The 15583-nt window shown below is 35.5% G+C and overlaps 1 protein-coding gene across 3 annotated transcripts in view; it reads left to right on the top strand.

Annotated features, from left to right (window-relative positions):
* Nucleotides 1-15583, top strand: part of LOC128865936 (fatty acid 2-hydroxylase) — a 66220-nt gene that overhangs the window by 15148 nt on the left and 35489 nt on the right. Inside the window, exon 1 of one of the 3 annotated variants that reach the window (XM_054106366.1) lies at nt 8829-9282. The exons of the other annotated variants lie outside the window; for them this stretch is intronic. The gene's annotated coding sequence lies outside the window, so the exon portion shown is untranslated. Of the gene's footprint in view, nt 1-8828; nt 9283-15583 lie in introns of those variants that run through there. 3 annotated transcript variants of the gene reach the window in all.

Genomic DNA, 15583 nt, shown 5'->3' with positions numbered 1-15583 from the left:
AGCAGAGGCTCCTCGACAGGCAATGTCACACCTCCGAGTGTATTTCTGCCATGAAAAAACTCCTCATAAAAAGCCATCTGCCATCAGGAGGCTATGATTAGTTACATATTGCTAAATGAGCTCTTGTTGGTAACTTATGTATCTTTAAAGTAACGTAGTAAGTATTTCCCCCACCTGTATTTGAAAGGCATTGGACTCAAATTGTCAAAACGTCCATCTTTCACGTTCGTTGCCCCAAAAAGATGCTTTGTGATATCCTGATTTAAGCTGTATGTCAGTATGTTTTCCATATCGTCTTGGTTATTCACATACCGAGCAAGTGCTTATACACGCTTTTGAAAACGAAATGTTTTTCCTACAAATTTTACATTTCTTCCACTTTTGCTAAAAATTTCTAGAGTTACCAACCCAGTGTCTTGCTAAGGGAGCCGATTTGTCAAGAGGGAATGAGAAAGCTGCTTACTGAGCAAACCTTTTATTATTGAATCATGGTATTTATGTATACGATTTATATCCCGGCATTGTGTGGTATCGTTCAAAGTGACGAAGTAATGCCGTCATGTTCTGTCTTATTAGATTAACAGTAATATTCGTCAAAACTGTAACTATCTAACGTATCACCTCTAGATCGCTTAGCCATCGTGCGTAAGATAAAATATATAAAAGGCCTGCGTATTCCCCTGGCAGTGACCCGGAGAGACTGAATCGAAGTACTGAAATTCGTTCTGACTACCGTCGTCTCACATCGTAAGTTTACAATATAAGGAATATAAGACATCACCCTAATGTCTTTGAATGAAAACGTGACTCTTTTACTATACATATGCGTATCTTACCGCTCAGAACGATAGACGTCGCGAGCCTTACAGCTATGAACTAATTTGGGCGGCTAAATGCCGACACTCGTTAGTAACGGTAAAACGGCTTGGGCGGTTATATGCCAACATTCGCCCCCAAAGGGTTAAACTGATTCAGAACTATCAAAAAATGGGAGTAACAGAAGATGAATGCCCCTTCCTGGAGCATCGAAGCATAAAAATGATCAGTTGCTTATTTCGAAAAGCAGACGAAACATAAACTGGTCATGATTCCAAATTCGCCACAAGTGCACTAGTTCGGAACTACTTGTAATATGTAGATTTCCCTGCAGGAAATTAATAACACTACCTGCAAAATGTCAGATAACTGTGTTATGAGAGTTTCGTTTAAAATTCATTTCTGTGAAATCAGATATACACAAAATTAGTTGAAGGGATTTTAGCGATACATAACAGATAAGTTATCTATGCACATGCATACATGAGTACATATTCAGAAAGATAGACGGGTGTTTCAAGTGGTATGACTCAACTTTCGTGATATTTCCACTAAGGTATGCGATAAGCAGGTATTTCAATAATTTACGATCGTTACTGATAGTATTGAATGTATGACTAGTAACTGCATGCAAATAGGAAGGACTTTTTCGTACATATATATTTATATTTATTTTATATATATATATTTATATTTATGTATATATAAATTACATAATTGTGTACATAGTTACATAAACAATAAGTGAACCTGTTTTATATCTTGACTTCTACTGCATATCTTATCAATGAATAGTTTGCTTTTTTTGTTGATATACACTTACGCCGCTAAATCCACAACGCATACATACAAATGTACATGTAAAACAAAATGAGTCAAGTGCAGGCGTGTGTGGCATACTTGTATTCTACCAAACTAGCGCCAAATCACTTTACATAGGGGGTTTTTCGAAGAGCTTGAGAACTTAAAATGATTATTCAAAACTCAAAGATTGAATCGAAATTTTTTTCGTTATAATCTGGTAGATAATTTCACGGCATTTATTCTTTGAGTATGATATCTGAATTTCAAAGTACTCCCCATCAACTGCAACGCACTTACGCCAGCAGTGGAGCCAGCTGTCGAAACACTTCTGAAACTCTATTTTCGGTATAGCCATCTCGACCGACTTCGATTTTTCCATTACATTCTATCGGCTCTTAAAACGCGTTTCCCATACTAGTAGACTCGATCAAAGAGAAAAAAATTGCTACACCACATCAGGGGAATTCGATGGCTGTTGGATGATAATCTTTTCGTTCTTCGTCCAAAATTCACGGATAATGAAGATGACTGTTGGAAGCTGTTTTATCAACTAGCAAAATCCGCTAGTTGTTTTTCCACGAATCTTTTCTCTTTTGGCGAATTGCTTCCCGTAAACGTCTAATTTCTCATAACACGAAAATAATAGTCAGTTATTAACTGTCTGACTTTCTGGCAAAAATTCGTGGTGTACAATACCGTTGTAATCCACAATAATCGTGAGCATCGCTTTCGCATTGGTTTGTACGAGTATTACTAGGTTTTTTTCTTTTGGTCTTGGTTTATTCGGAGCTCTTCAATCAGTCATCTGATGTCTGGATTGAGTATCGTACTCATAAACCCAAGTCTGGTCTCCAGTAATGATGCGTTTGGTGAATGATGGGTCGGACACAGTCTTGCAAAACATGTTCTGGGCGATATCAACGCCATCCCATTTTTGCATGGGATTCAGTTCCTTTGGGACCAACTTTGCAGCAAACGGCATAAACCCAAATTTGTAATTATAATGTCGTGAATGGATCCATAATCAATGTTGAAGTCTTCTGTCTGCTCTCTGATGGTTAATTTGTGGTTATTGATAAACTTTTCTTTCCTGCCACTACGTTCGTCATCCTCGATGGACTCACGATCTCTTCTGAAGCGTTCGAGCCACTCATAAGCAGCTGATTTCAGTGGACATTAGTACATGACTGAAATAGTTTCACCACCTTTTGGAGGTTTTCACACCATTTAATCCATTTTAAAGGAAAATTGAATACAACAAACATAACTCAAACAAAAAAACATAACTCAAATCAATTGATTTATAGCGTTGATTGTGGGTTGTTCCGGGAACTTTTTGATCAAGGTGTCGAATAGTCCGTTGGATCAGGCTAATTTTTGACTACTTTTTCCACTAAATCTGAAAAGGAAATCTAAATGCACTCAATCAACAAAAATGCAACGCAAACAATGGTCATTTGGCTTAAATTCATGCACGAGTTGTATTTCATAGGCACGTAAGCTAAGATCCTTACGCAAAATTTTTCACGTAGTCGAAGGACAAGGGCCAACAAGTTGAGAACGACGACAAATCGGCGTCTTCTTCAACACTTCGCTCTATGAACTTCACGAAGAGATTGATGTATTTTATTTTTCAAAGTAAATTTCCAAGCTTTAACTGATTTGGAAGCTCTAACTTGGCAAACCTTGTTGAACCAAAATGTCAACACAGTTTGCCATTCTCAGCACTCAAATCATAGTTAAAGAAATCAATAGTTTTTATGCAGCAAAAAAAAAACACACCCGATATTTTGAAAGCACAGAGATAGTACACATATTTACACAATATATATTTATACACATGAGCCCTAGTACAGTCGTGCATTATTTTACTGCTTATTCTTTATTAAAATAAAGGTTGTTTTTAATCACCTAAAAGTATCCATGTAGGTATTTTGAAAAATGTTTATAAAAATGTTTAGTAAAATGACTAAAAGAATCAACTTTCCGTCTCTCCGTCCATAATTGCTTATCCCACGAAGCGTACGCACATTTTACTCCACGCTCATCGAAAAATAATTAAATTGGGGGCAACCGCACTCAACTTTTGTGTTACGGACAATTTTGAATAAATCGAATTAGCTACCTTCTATACTTACTAGGACGTAGCCAAGATTTCGATTAATGGGTGAGCGGAGGAAGAGTTCACTAATGCAGTTGAGTTTTATATTTCTGATGTTTGAGTGAAGAAGATTTAAGCAATTTTCAACACTGCTGTTTGTTATTGATATTCGAGAAATGCTGCTCCGTTGAGTGACTAACGGGTATTTCTTCCTTATGGGGTAACTGACCGGGTAAAAAACAGGGAGAAGTCATGTATTTATTTACTGATACAAACATAATTATTTAAAAAAGAATTATTAGAGTTTTCCGAACAAAAAATGTCATTCATTTGCAATTTCGCAAAAAAACATTCTATGCTTCCCGAACAAAAATTAAAACGTGTATTCATTTAGGGTAGTCAACAACCTCAACTGCAATTTTCCAAAAAAAAAACTTATATTTTTTTGAACAAAAAAAAAAACGGAATTTATTCATTTAGGGTGGCCAGTCACCCCCAGTGAAATTTTTCAAAAAAAAGCGAAAAATTATATATTTCCGAACAAAAATTTTTTATACGTTTAGGGTGGCCAACTATCTCACTGCCCAACCTTTAAACTCCCATCATTATGGTCATCTCAGTGAAATTAAAAAAAAAAATACATTTTTCCGAACAAAAAAGTTGTATTTATTCATTTAGGGTGGCCCATCACCTCCAGTGGAATTTTCCAGAAAAAATTTTATATTTTTCCAAAATTAAAATTTGTTTTCACTTAGTGTGGCCAATCGCCCTCATTGCAATTTTCCAAAAAAAAGGTATATTTATTCGAACAAACAAAAAAAAGAAATTTATTCGTTCAGGGTGGCCAATCGCCCTCAGTGGAATTTTCCAAAAAAAAAAAAATGTGTATTAAAAAAAAAATTAATATTGAAACATAATTCACGGAGGACATTGTCGATCAATTATGGGAAATTTTAAGAATTTTGTAATAGTCACTGAAATAGCATTGCACTTTTTACGTATCTCTGAAATGTACATCCATTTACTATATTTATGAATGGAAAAAAGGCAAATAAGGTGAAACCAAGAGAATTCTTATATAACTATTTATTTATTTATTATGCCAGGTGGCGCAAAATTAATCACCCCAGTGGAAGATTCATCATTTTTGCAAATGTCATGTTTGTTTTGACATTTAGGAACTAAACAGCTGCAGTATACAAACAGACAAGCAATGGGGCGCGTAAAGATCAAAATAAAGATTTCCATCACACAAAATCATTTTTTTTGCTATTTCCAAAATTTATGATTAAATGTACGCCACCTTGTATAATTCAGCAGAATTTTTTGCCGATGTCTATTATTTACGTTCCGATCACAATTGCTTAGAACTGCAAAATTGTTCTCAGCAATAAATGATGTATCGCATACATATCCAGAAAAATGTTAAAAATATTTCAAGTGAAGATAAAATTTTCAAAAATAAAAACATAAATACAGAAACTGCAAAGTAAAAAAAATACGCGATGAAAATATATCTTTGCAGATTTGAATACAAAAACCAATCTAAATCTAAATTATTATATATTATTACTATTATACAAAAATACTTATTTTTTTTACAAAGATTGTTTCGATTGTAGTAAATTCGAAAAGTTATCAGATATCACAGGTTTGGTCATTTAAATTTGGTATGGAGAGGGTAGTTCAAACATAAAGAGATACTAGCAAGTTTTTCGACCCAAATCTTGATATTCCTTAAATCAGTCGCAAGAGTGCTTAAACTGTAATATAAGTCCTCATCATTATTGGGCCTCATCTATTCGCCACTTCCCCGCTCGCTATCTCTATTCTCGAAAAATTTGCATGCGAAAGCAACAACAAAGTTATCGAGCAAGATTCGCAGGCGAGCAAAGAAATGGCAAATAGAAGAGGCCTATAATAATATTGCGAATTTATTTCCATTGTGAATGCTGTGCTTCTAAAACTGTTCAGTTATTGAATACAAGTTTTGCCCGCAAAGAAGCGTCGAACGCTTATGGTGCGCGCAAATTTGCGCACAAATTTCGTGAAATTGGCCTACCATGAATCCAGCGTATACAACTTAATTCAGAAAAAATCGATTCGCTATTTATATTAACAACGTAATATTTCTCTCAACAGCCGGAAAGAATTTGTATCAATTGAAGGCAAATGTCTATTCAATTCATTAAATATATTTACTTCCCTATAAGGTGTATTTTATGAACAGTTCGACGGCTAAATTAACAAAAGAGTCTGCGTCGTCTATTCATGGAAAATCCGGACGTGAAAAAAGGGAAGCCTTTGCATCCCCTGAGAGTAACGGCTTGAGAAGGTTTTCTAGTAATTAATGAAAGATATGAACTTGAATGAATGGATGAATTTGGTTTCAGCAGAATGTTGTGTCATGGCCTAAGCCAGTGGGCATCAAAACAACAAAAGAAAAAAAAGTAACATGGTTCCACCAATGTATTCTGCTAGAGGCGATTTGAGAGTTTTGGTCTGAATTTTATTTTAGGAGGGCGGCCACAGTTTTTACCTTTCTGCACATTCTTATGGTGTATCGGCAAAAAAACTATGTCATTCTTACATTTTTGACGTATGATGTGGCCACTAGTAGTTCCATGTAAAAAATGACGTCGAACATTTTTTTTGAAACACTTTAATCCTCTAACTCCTCAATAGAAGGACCTTTTAGTCACTTGTGGTGAAAAGTAAAAACTACTCATAACAAAGGGATAGAACGGGTTAAAATGTACTACAAAAATATTTTCCATAAAATTCTACTAGAAAGCTCTTAATACGCCAAAGCTTAAAATTCAACTTAAATACCAGAAATAAATCGAAAAGGAAAATGTGGCTGATAACTTACATACATACATACATATTTTTAATAAAACTTTGAACAAACAATTTTTTCAATATCCGCTAACGAAAGAGAAAAAAAATCATCGCCAGCCAGTTGTCAGCCAGTTTGGCGATTTAAAATGTATGAGGAAATTTCGTGAACTATCTACACTTCTAATGCGACTATCGGCCGAGTAATCGCCAACAAAGCCATGGTAAATTTATTGGCATCATGCGTTACTGCAAAGTCAGACAAGGCGGCTACATAAAATGCACTTAAAATCCATGCACAGGAATTCTTAAATCACCCTGTATATAGATATATCAGCAAAAAGGCGAAATTCATGAATTTCGGGAAATTCGTAAAATGCTTGGAAAGCAATCAGCTGGCTTTGACATTCAAATCACCAAATGGCAAACAAATATATAAGTAAATTTTGTTTTTGTACTGCTGCTGCCACCTTGTATGCATCCACTTTGCTAGGTAATAACCAATATGTCAATATAATATAGCGCCAATCATTACATTGATACATATTATTTGTTGATTTTCCATTTGATACGCAAGCGAGTAAAGCAGAAGCCTTTTCGACTCGTGCGCAGGAAACTGCAAACATTTGCAATCGAATCGCATATTTGCAGGAATCATTGGGATGCATGGAAACATCTTCGCTTTTAAATTTTACATATAAAAGTTTGGCACCATTGCGGCGCCATGCCTGTTAAACCAAGCGAGTTACCGATTTCGTTTAGATATATTACAACTTTGGCCTAATACAGTGCAGCCTCCATGAACTAGTACTCGTATATGTTGTTGTTGTTGTTCTTGTTGTAGCAGTATAAACAATCCCAACACATGTACGGGTAATGCGCTGGAGCGACAGTCCTTGGCCAAATAGCAATCTGGGCCGGTCCGGTAGTGTAGCAGCGACTGTCGTGAGAGCCGCTCGTTTTGAATGCTGAAATTTTTGGTACTGACGTCACCTTTGTCCACTAATAAGGCCACTGACTTTTTATAACTCTACGTAAAACTTCTTTCTGTCTTTCTACCGGAATTATTATTTTGAATGTTTAAGTAAACAATTTTTAAAAACCTTTCGCGAACTAATTTTTCACAAAAAACTACTATATCTATGCACCTATATATAGGTAGGCGCACTTTATGTGTGACCAAATTCTGACAGTATGTACGATTTCTCGAAAAAATATCGACACCAGCGCCACCTAGCGGATTCAGGAAAACAAATTATAAATCTTAGCGTGCACCTAAATTTCAAATCTTTAACATAGCCTGCTAGGCAAAGGGACAAACATTTATTGATATATGTATATGTATGTATATATATTATATATGTATATCATATATTGTAGTAATATATGCATGTGGATATCGTGCCGGTAGATAGTGCGGTACAGGTGTTCTACAAATGTAGATACAAACTAACAACAAATAAGGGCTGCTCTTATCAATGCGTATACGCCCTGGCACACCAATTTAGGTATATATGCTTCTACACATGTACATATAAATGTATATATAGGTATGCATGCAGATCTGTATTTACATACATATGTATGCTTGCCTACCCTGCGCGACATAAAAACCAATAAAAATATACACACATATGTACTTGGATACATTAGGCTAACTGACGCTCTTCTGTGTGTTCGTTACTATCAAACTAACTCATACATGCATAGCTACATTCTTACCAAGGTTTGAGGATTAAGTTACTAATAAGTAGCAACAATAACTGTACAAATTCTTTAGTCGCTACTAAACTCAACTACACGCTACGGCACCTATTCGCCTGCGTTGGTGTATTTATGTTGGTTAGTTCGCTTTGGAGCAGCGACACTGGTGGACGAGTTCAATTTTGAGCGCGCTTGCCATTAAGAGTACAGTGAGCGTGGCTGTGTTTCGTGTTGTTGTGTAGTTGTTGCTGTTGATCAGATTTATACGCTAAATGTGTGCATATGTTTTTGTTTTATTATTTGCATATGTTTAGTTCGATGAGAAAGCAGACGAATTTCAAGTGTATTTTTTGACCTTTTCTTCGAATGCGCGCAAAAAAGTAAACTTTGCATATTTATAAGTGTTTATTAAATTCGGTGTTGTTTTTTGCTTGAATTGAACTAAGAAATTGTGTCATTTGGCGGTTGAATGAATTAATTGAATGAAACTCTGTCGATTGGTTTTGCTCTGAGTGATTCACATCAAGATATCGAATACAATTTTAAATTTGCTGTAGATAATAAGACATTTATATCATATATCCATATAAGTATATATATAAAGCAGGGGGAATTAGAAGTGCTAAAAAATGGAAACAAAAATAAATTTCTGAAAGTGAAAAGTCATTTAATAAATTCAAACAAATTATTGTAATTATACGTGAAATAATTTTCAATTTGCATACCGATCGTTTGCTATGCATGCGTAAACTGTGTAAAATTATAAACTAGAACAAACAAAAATTGCACAATTAAATAACCATTAAATAACAAATGAAATTACTTTCAAAACACACTGTATAGAATACGTAATAAAGCATGCTAAGTGGTATGACTATAAATAATATGAAATTTTAATAAAAAACAGATCAAAACAACAAAAACTGCTTTAAACTTCTGCAAAAAATAAATTTAACAAAATTTTGTTTATAAATTTACCAATACTGCCGGCATCTTTGCATATCGCATATAAAATCAGAGTAAGTGCTTAAATTTTATAGTTTTTCATATTTCAAAAAGCAGCATATATATATATATATTATTTGGGTGTTTGGCCCAGCTCCTTCTCCTATTTGTGGCATGTGACTTGATGTTGTTCCACAAATGGAGGGACCTACAGTTTCAAGTCGACTCCGAACGGCAGATATTCTTGTGAGGAACTCTTTCATTACAGAAATACACTCGGAGGTTTGCCATTGCCTGCCGAGGGGCGCTCGCTATTAGAAAAATGTTTTTCTTAATTTTGGTGTTACCGAGATTCAAACCTACGTTCTCTCTGTGAATTCCGAATGGTAGTCACACACGAACCCATTCGGCTACCATAGTAAATTAATTATAGTTCAAATAGTCTTTCACTTAGGCTTTAATAGTGGACTTAGGGCCAGATAAGTCTAGACCTATAGAATTTGTGAAAAAGTTAAACTCCGATTAAGCTCCAACGATAATAACTTTAGCGCTCAAAGCAGCATTCGAGTAAAGGTTGGGTCAAGCCAAATTGCTTGTCTAATACAACACACTCGGTGGCCCTAAGATCCATTGTGATACCTGCACTTGCTTTCCTTCCTCTAACTAAGTTACTTAAAGCACTTAGATCTTTTTAAGAAGGTAACTAGTCCCTCCAGTGATACATTTTGCACATTTCTCACGTCTTCAAAGAAATAATCGTTAAGATATTTGGCCCGGCTTCTTTGAAGTGCAGGGCATTCACAGAGGAGCTGTTGTACCAACTCAATTTCTTCTTCATCTGCACAGCTCCTGCAGAAGTCATTGTGAGGTACACCCATTCTAACGGCAAGTGGTGTCAATAGTGCAGTGCCGTTTATAACAACTGTGAGGCCACTGGTAATTAATCTGTTGAATTCAAGCAGACATTTTGTCCTTTTAAAATTCAGTTTTGACCAGAGCGCTTTGCAGACCATGCAGCTGGTAGTCAGAGATCATCTGCGATTACTCTCAGATCAATCGTAGTGTATACATAATTCGTTTAGAGGAATGCTCTTGTCCTCTACCCCTCGTCAAGATCAAGCTCAGAGCTTTTCCTTGTACACTCTCCGCTCTTTCATTTCTCTCCACTCCAAAGTAACCTGTGCCTTGATCGTTGCATGACTATCAAAAAAATGGTAAGGTTTACTGGAGGTAATTCTAGAGTATAGAAGGACAGTAAATCTTGCCCGTGGTAATATAAGATACGAAATATATTTATCAAGTGGCATCGAGACTTATATAATGGCAGAGGGTGTCTAAAATTTAGAAGATATACGATTATATCGAAGCGGAAGAACAAATTTTGTGAACTCTTTTCAAGCTATTTATATGATCAGCAAAATATGGTATCCAAGTAAATAAACATTAAATCTATTAGCGAATATTGAACTCAATGTTGATGAAGGCCCGTCATCGTTCTTACTGGGCATTGACTTTTTGGTGCTCACTGCAAAACTTACAAAATTCATTGATGAAGGCAACATTGCTGCCCGCATTATCGCAGAAGAGCAGTCCAATAATTCCGCTAGTCCAATAGGGGCGCCAAACAAATGCTTACGCGGATGCGTGAAGCTTCAATTGATAACTCTTCAATTATCAACTGCCCAAATGTGACAATACAATTTGTTAATATAAGTAGCTATCAATTTCGTTGTGCTATGTTGACTTCATCTATTGTGTTCACTACATCTTGTAGGTAAGCGCACGCTTCATGAAAGTTTCAACTGTTAGGGGCAACAGATATTAGCAGTGAAAAGATTTTGGTGAATAATATTACTATAATTTAAAATGCATCAATCACAACCGGTCTTCTTTGCTTGTTTTTTACAAGCGTAACTCGCCATTCCTCAATCCTCTCATTGCTGTTCGCTCCCCCCCTTTTTCCACTGCAATAGTATCACAACAGACAAAATTTCGAATTTCTCTAAATTCAAAGTGGGCCCTCTCACGAGCAGTCATGTTAATCTAACCTAACTTAATCATTTAAACTGACTCCATAGCCTCTTATTATGTTAAAATCCACAAAGCTTTCAAACCGTGATCGCAAAACTCTCATGGGTTTTAGCGCTCTAAGCAGGGATGAGTAAGTTGCTACAACAACAATAGCAGCATCAACAAGAAGTATTTATTTATCCTTTTTCTATTTTGTGATTAAAAAGGGATTAAGTGTACTAAAAATCAAGTAGAGTAATTAATGAATTCATTATAATTAAAAATTAATCATAATAATTTACTGTCATAATCATAAACATGCAATTGCAATGATAATAGTGACTACTTAATAACTAATCGCATTACGCCATTTAATAGTACCCAATGGCCCATATAACTTTCGCTTTAATCAATTTAGAGAACCAATTTAATTTGCAATGAATTTTATTTAAGCGCAAGGCCAAATCAATAGTAGCTCACAAAAACAACAATTGAAAAGTTATAACTGTTATTTAGTTAGGTAACACAACTCCTTGGCCGCCATAGCCGAATGGAGTTGTGCGTGACAATCACGCGGTAGAGCCTACCTTCGAAACCCACAATGGACATAAAGCATCAAATTATAGAAAAGATTTTTTCTAATAGCAGTCAGTCAATAGCGAACCTCTGAGCGTAGTTCTGCCATGAAAAAGTTACTTATAAAAGACATCTGCATTTCGGAGTCAGCATAAAACTGTAGGTCTCTTCATTTGGGTAGGTCTCTTCACAAATTGGAGTCATTCGGTCAAACACTTAGCAAAAGTATGTACACGCGACACCTATACGCATTTTTTAGTTATTGTTGTTATTGCGAGTTGTTAAAACATCACCTACGTATTATTGAGAAATGGTACTGAAGTGAAAGTCCTTGATCCAGGTCATTCCGATGACGTAAAACCGGCTACACGCAAATCGACAGCAACAAGCAGGCGCATCTCTCAGATAAATGATATTTGGTTTTTTGTCCACTCGCGTATTCATACTTTTTCGTCCAAACTTGGATTCTTCTCTAATTGTTTTAATTTTTAATGGAAGAAATGTTAATGAAATAAATCAAATTTTAAAAGTTGTATACACCCACAAGGGCCGCTTTCTACATATGCAAAGGCAAGCACACATTTTTGAATTTATTTTAATTGAACTTACATACATATATATGTATATGTATATGTTTCTCACCAATCAGCTTTCAAAATATGCCAAATCGTTTCTAATACATTTGAAAACTATAAATAAATGAAATAAACGAACAATTAAAATTTAAAGGAAACCAGCCAAAAGCTTAATCAAGATGTATGAGTCAAATTGTTCTGCATATATTCAAAATAAACACTTGAGCCCATAAAAATGTGTCTGAAGATGGATACATGTCTAAGTTTGTATAACGTCCGAATATTGGGAATTTCAAATAAATCCAAAAATAGGTCTAAAATTTTAAAACATGTACAACGGCGATAATACTTGCAGACTAATTAATAAATATCAAATAAAAAAATAAATAATTGGGACGTACACTTCTGTTAGGTGGTTGACCGAGCTCCTTCTCCTATTTGTGGCGTGCGTCTTGATATTGTTCCACAAATGGAGGGGTCTACAGTTTTAAGCCGGTTCCAAACGGTATAGTTACATTATGTAATTAATAGTTTGAGGGGGAATAAATCCATTCTGTTCTCGGTAGATGACTGTAGTGGTCGATAACTCCTAAAGTATCGATCAAACAATTTAAAGTTTATGCTCTTTGTCGTTGACTGGCCGTTTTTTGTTTGTTTCATTCAGTTGTGAGTTACAGGGTATTAACAATGGAAGTCAACAAAGAGAAAATTCGCTGCATTTTACAGTTTTTATTTGATAAAGGGGAATATTCAAGCCAGGTCGTGGAAATTGTGAATGATGTTATGGTCAAAGATTCACCTAGCACAGGCAGGCCAGTCGAAAATGTCGATAAAGTCACAAAAATAAACGAAGTAGTCATAGCATCGCCCAGGAGCTGAAGTTTGACCATCAAACAATTTTAACCCACTTACGCAAAAATAATGGATGTCTTTTCCCCCAAGCTAATATAAAACAAGTGGCTCACAACTAATCATCCAATTTGGTTTTAAAATAACTGTTTTACTGAATAAAAATCGATTTTGAGTTACAGAAATCTTTATTTTGACCTTTACTCGCTCCATTACTTGTCTGTTTGTATACAACAGCTGTCTAGTTCACAAGTACCAAATATAACTTACACATACACATGCCAAATATGACACCATTTGCAAAAATTGTAAATCTTGCGATAGGGTGATTGATTTTGCGCCACCTTGTACAATATAACTATAAAAAATATGCAAAATTTTAACAAATATGTATGTATGTGCATATATAAGTAAAAAATCCCTTCTTCAAAATCATAAGCAAACACATTAGATTTCTGGAATTCAAATGCAAAATCTGTCGAAATTCACTAATTAATACCCTTAACCAATTGCAGGGGCTGTATGGCATTATATACTTATATAAGTAATACAAGCAGAAAATTTCTTTGAGTTTATATATATATGTGTGAGCGTGAGCAAAGCCAAGCAAAAGCAAAGTCAACAAAAAGAAGTAAAGTAAAGTAAAGTAAAAGCAAAAGTGTAAATATTGACAATGACCATTTAATGAGTGACTGCGCCACTAATTGAATGAAACTCCAGTGGGAATTGACCTTCTGAACTAACAAAATATTCACCCGTACATATAAACATAAGTAGTTAAGCACGTGCAAGTGAATATATGTTAAAATGCAGGGTCTTTCAAGTTCGATTTTCATTTGTCACAGCATTGAGTTTTGGCAGCCTGTTACGGTTTGATGGTTTAACTTTAACACGTTGATTGCCAGCGCATCATCACTTGTGATCGTAGCAAAAGTTGCTCTCCATATGCCAGTGTCCGTCTACCCGGCGATCACATGAAAAAATTAGCCGCAGCACAGTGCGGCCGATTCCCAAAAAGCTATCCAAAAGTCGAAAAAAAAAGTTTCTAGATAGAGTTTTTTTGTCTTTGGGTTGGCTACAGTAATGCCTTGAGTAGTGAAAACCGTTCATAGCAACGTCCTGTCCTGTCGATGAATAGTGAAAGTTGTACACATTTGAAAGATTTTGTAATGGAGTAAATTGAACAAAACCAAATGGAATCATCTTCGGAAGGTTAGTAAAATACGAGAAATCTTTAGTACATATCAATACCTCGACACAAAATTTTTAGCTACAGCAAAACGTAGATACATTTTTTGCAATTTTTTTTATAAAATTTGAGTTTTCAAACTGTATAGTAATACAACGCCGTCATATGCTGCTTTGAAACCTATTAAAGGTTACTCAAAAAAGTAATGGTTACTGAATAAAACAAGATTCAGCTGCTACCACTTGCTACCTTGCGACCCCGAAAACATATAAATTTACATGCATCTTGATTATGCTCTTGAATATACGCTATTTCACATGAGGGCGTGGCCAATAGGGGTGGAAGGGGGTGGATTTTCAAAATTTTAAGATCAAATTCGTAATCAGCGACCCCGACAACCCCCGAGTAAGAAATTTTGAATCAATTACTTAATTTTTTGAGTTTTGGCCAGCTTTTCGGGAATCGGCCGCACTGTGCGCAGGTGCGAATGTATCACCGATCATCATCTCTGCTATGGAACGAGTTAAGGAAACTTATAAATTTATATTAAAAGAAAACATATTTTACTCTATATAAAATAAAGCAATTGGATCATTTTAAGTAGAAGAAAATTCACAAAAAGTAATCAATTACGTTTCATAAACAGTAGGCGGGGTCGATTTGTGGGGAGGCAAAAAAACCGCCCATTGCTCTGTGAAAATCATATTCTAGGGATCAAAATAAGAAACTTTGCCGAAGGAACCATACCTCTAAAACGAATTCTGATGTCCCCCAATTTGGGTCGAACTTTTAGTGTATTTTGTGGGGAGGTAAAAAATTCGCCCAATGCTCTGTGAAAATCATATTCTAGGGATAAAAATAAGAAACTTTGCCGAAGGAACCATACTTCTAAAACGAATTCTGATGTCCCCCAATTTGGGTCGAACTTTTTAGTTTCTTTTCTCATGTAAAGGCCAAAAATGGTGATATTTTGAAATGATTGTATAGGGAACCCCCCAGGGGAGTTCCAGGGGGTGTGCCACTGGCATGGGTGGATCGGCCGTCCAAAGTTAGTGGGGGTCGGTCATACATTTGGACTCGATTGGAGCACTCTAAATGGGTCAAAGTGGGATTTTTCGTTCGACCCTTAGAATACGATTTTCACAGAGCAATGAGCGATTTTTAAATCGACCCGTA

Source organism: Anastrepha ludens, chromosome 6 (assembly GCF_028408465.1).
Source record: "Anastrepha ludens isolate Willacy chromosome 6, idAnaLude1.1, whole genome shotgun sequence".
In the NCBI taxonomy this organism is placed as follows: Eukaryota; Metazoa; Arthropoda; class Insecta; order Diptera; family Tephritidae; genus Anastrepha; species Anastrepha ludens.
The sequence above is the reverse complement of the archived record's forward strand: the minus strand, read 5'-3'. Positions and strand labels throughout refer to the sequence as shown.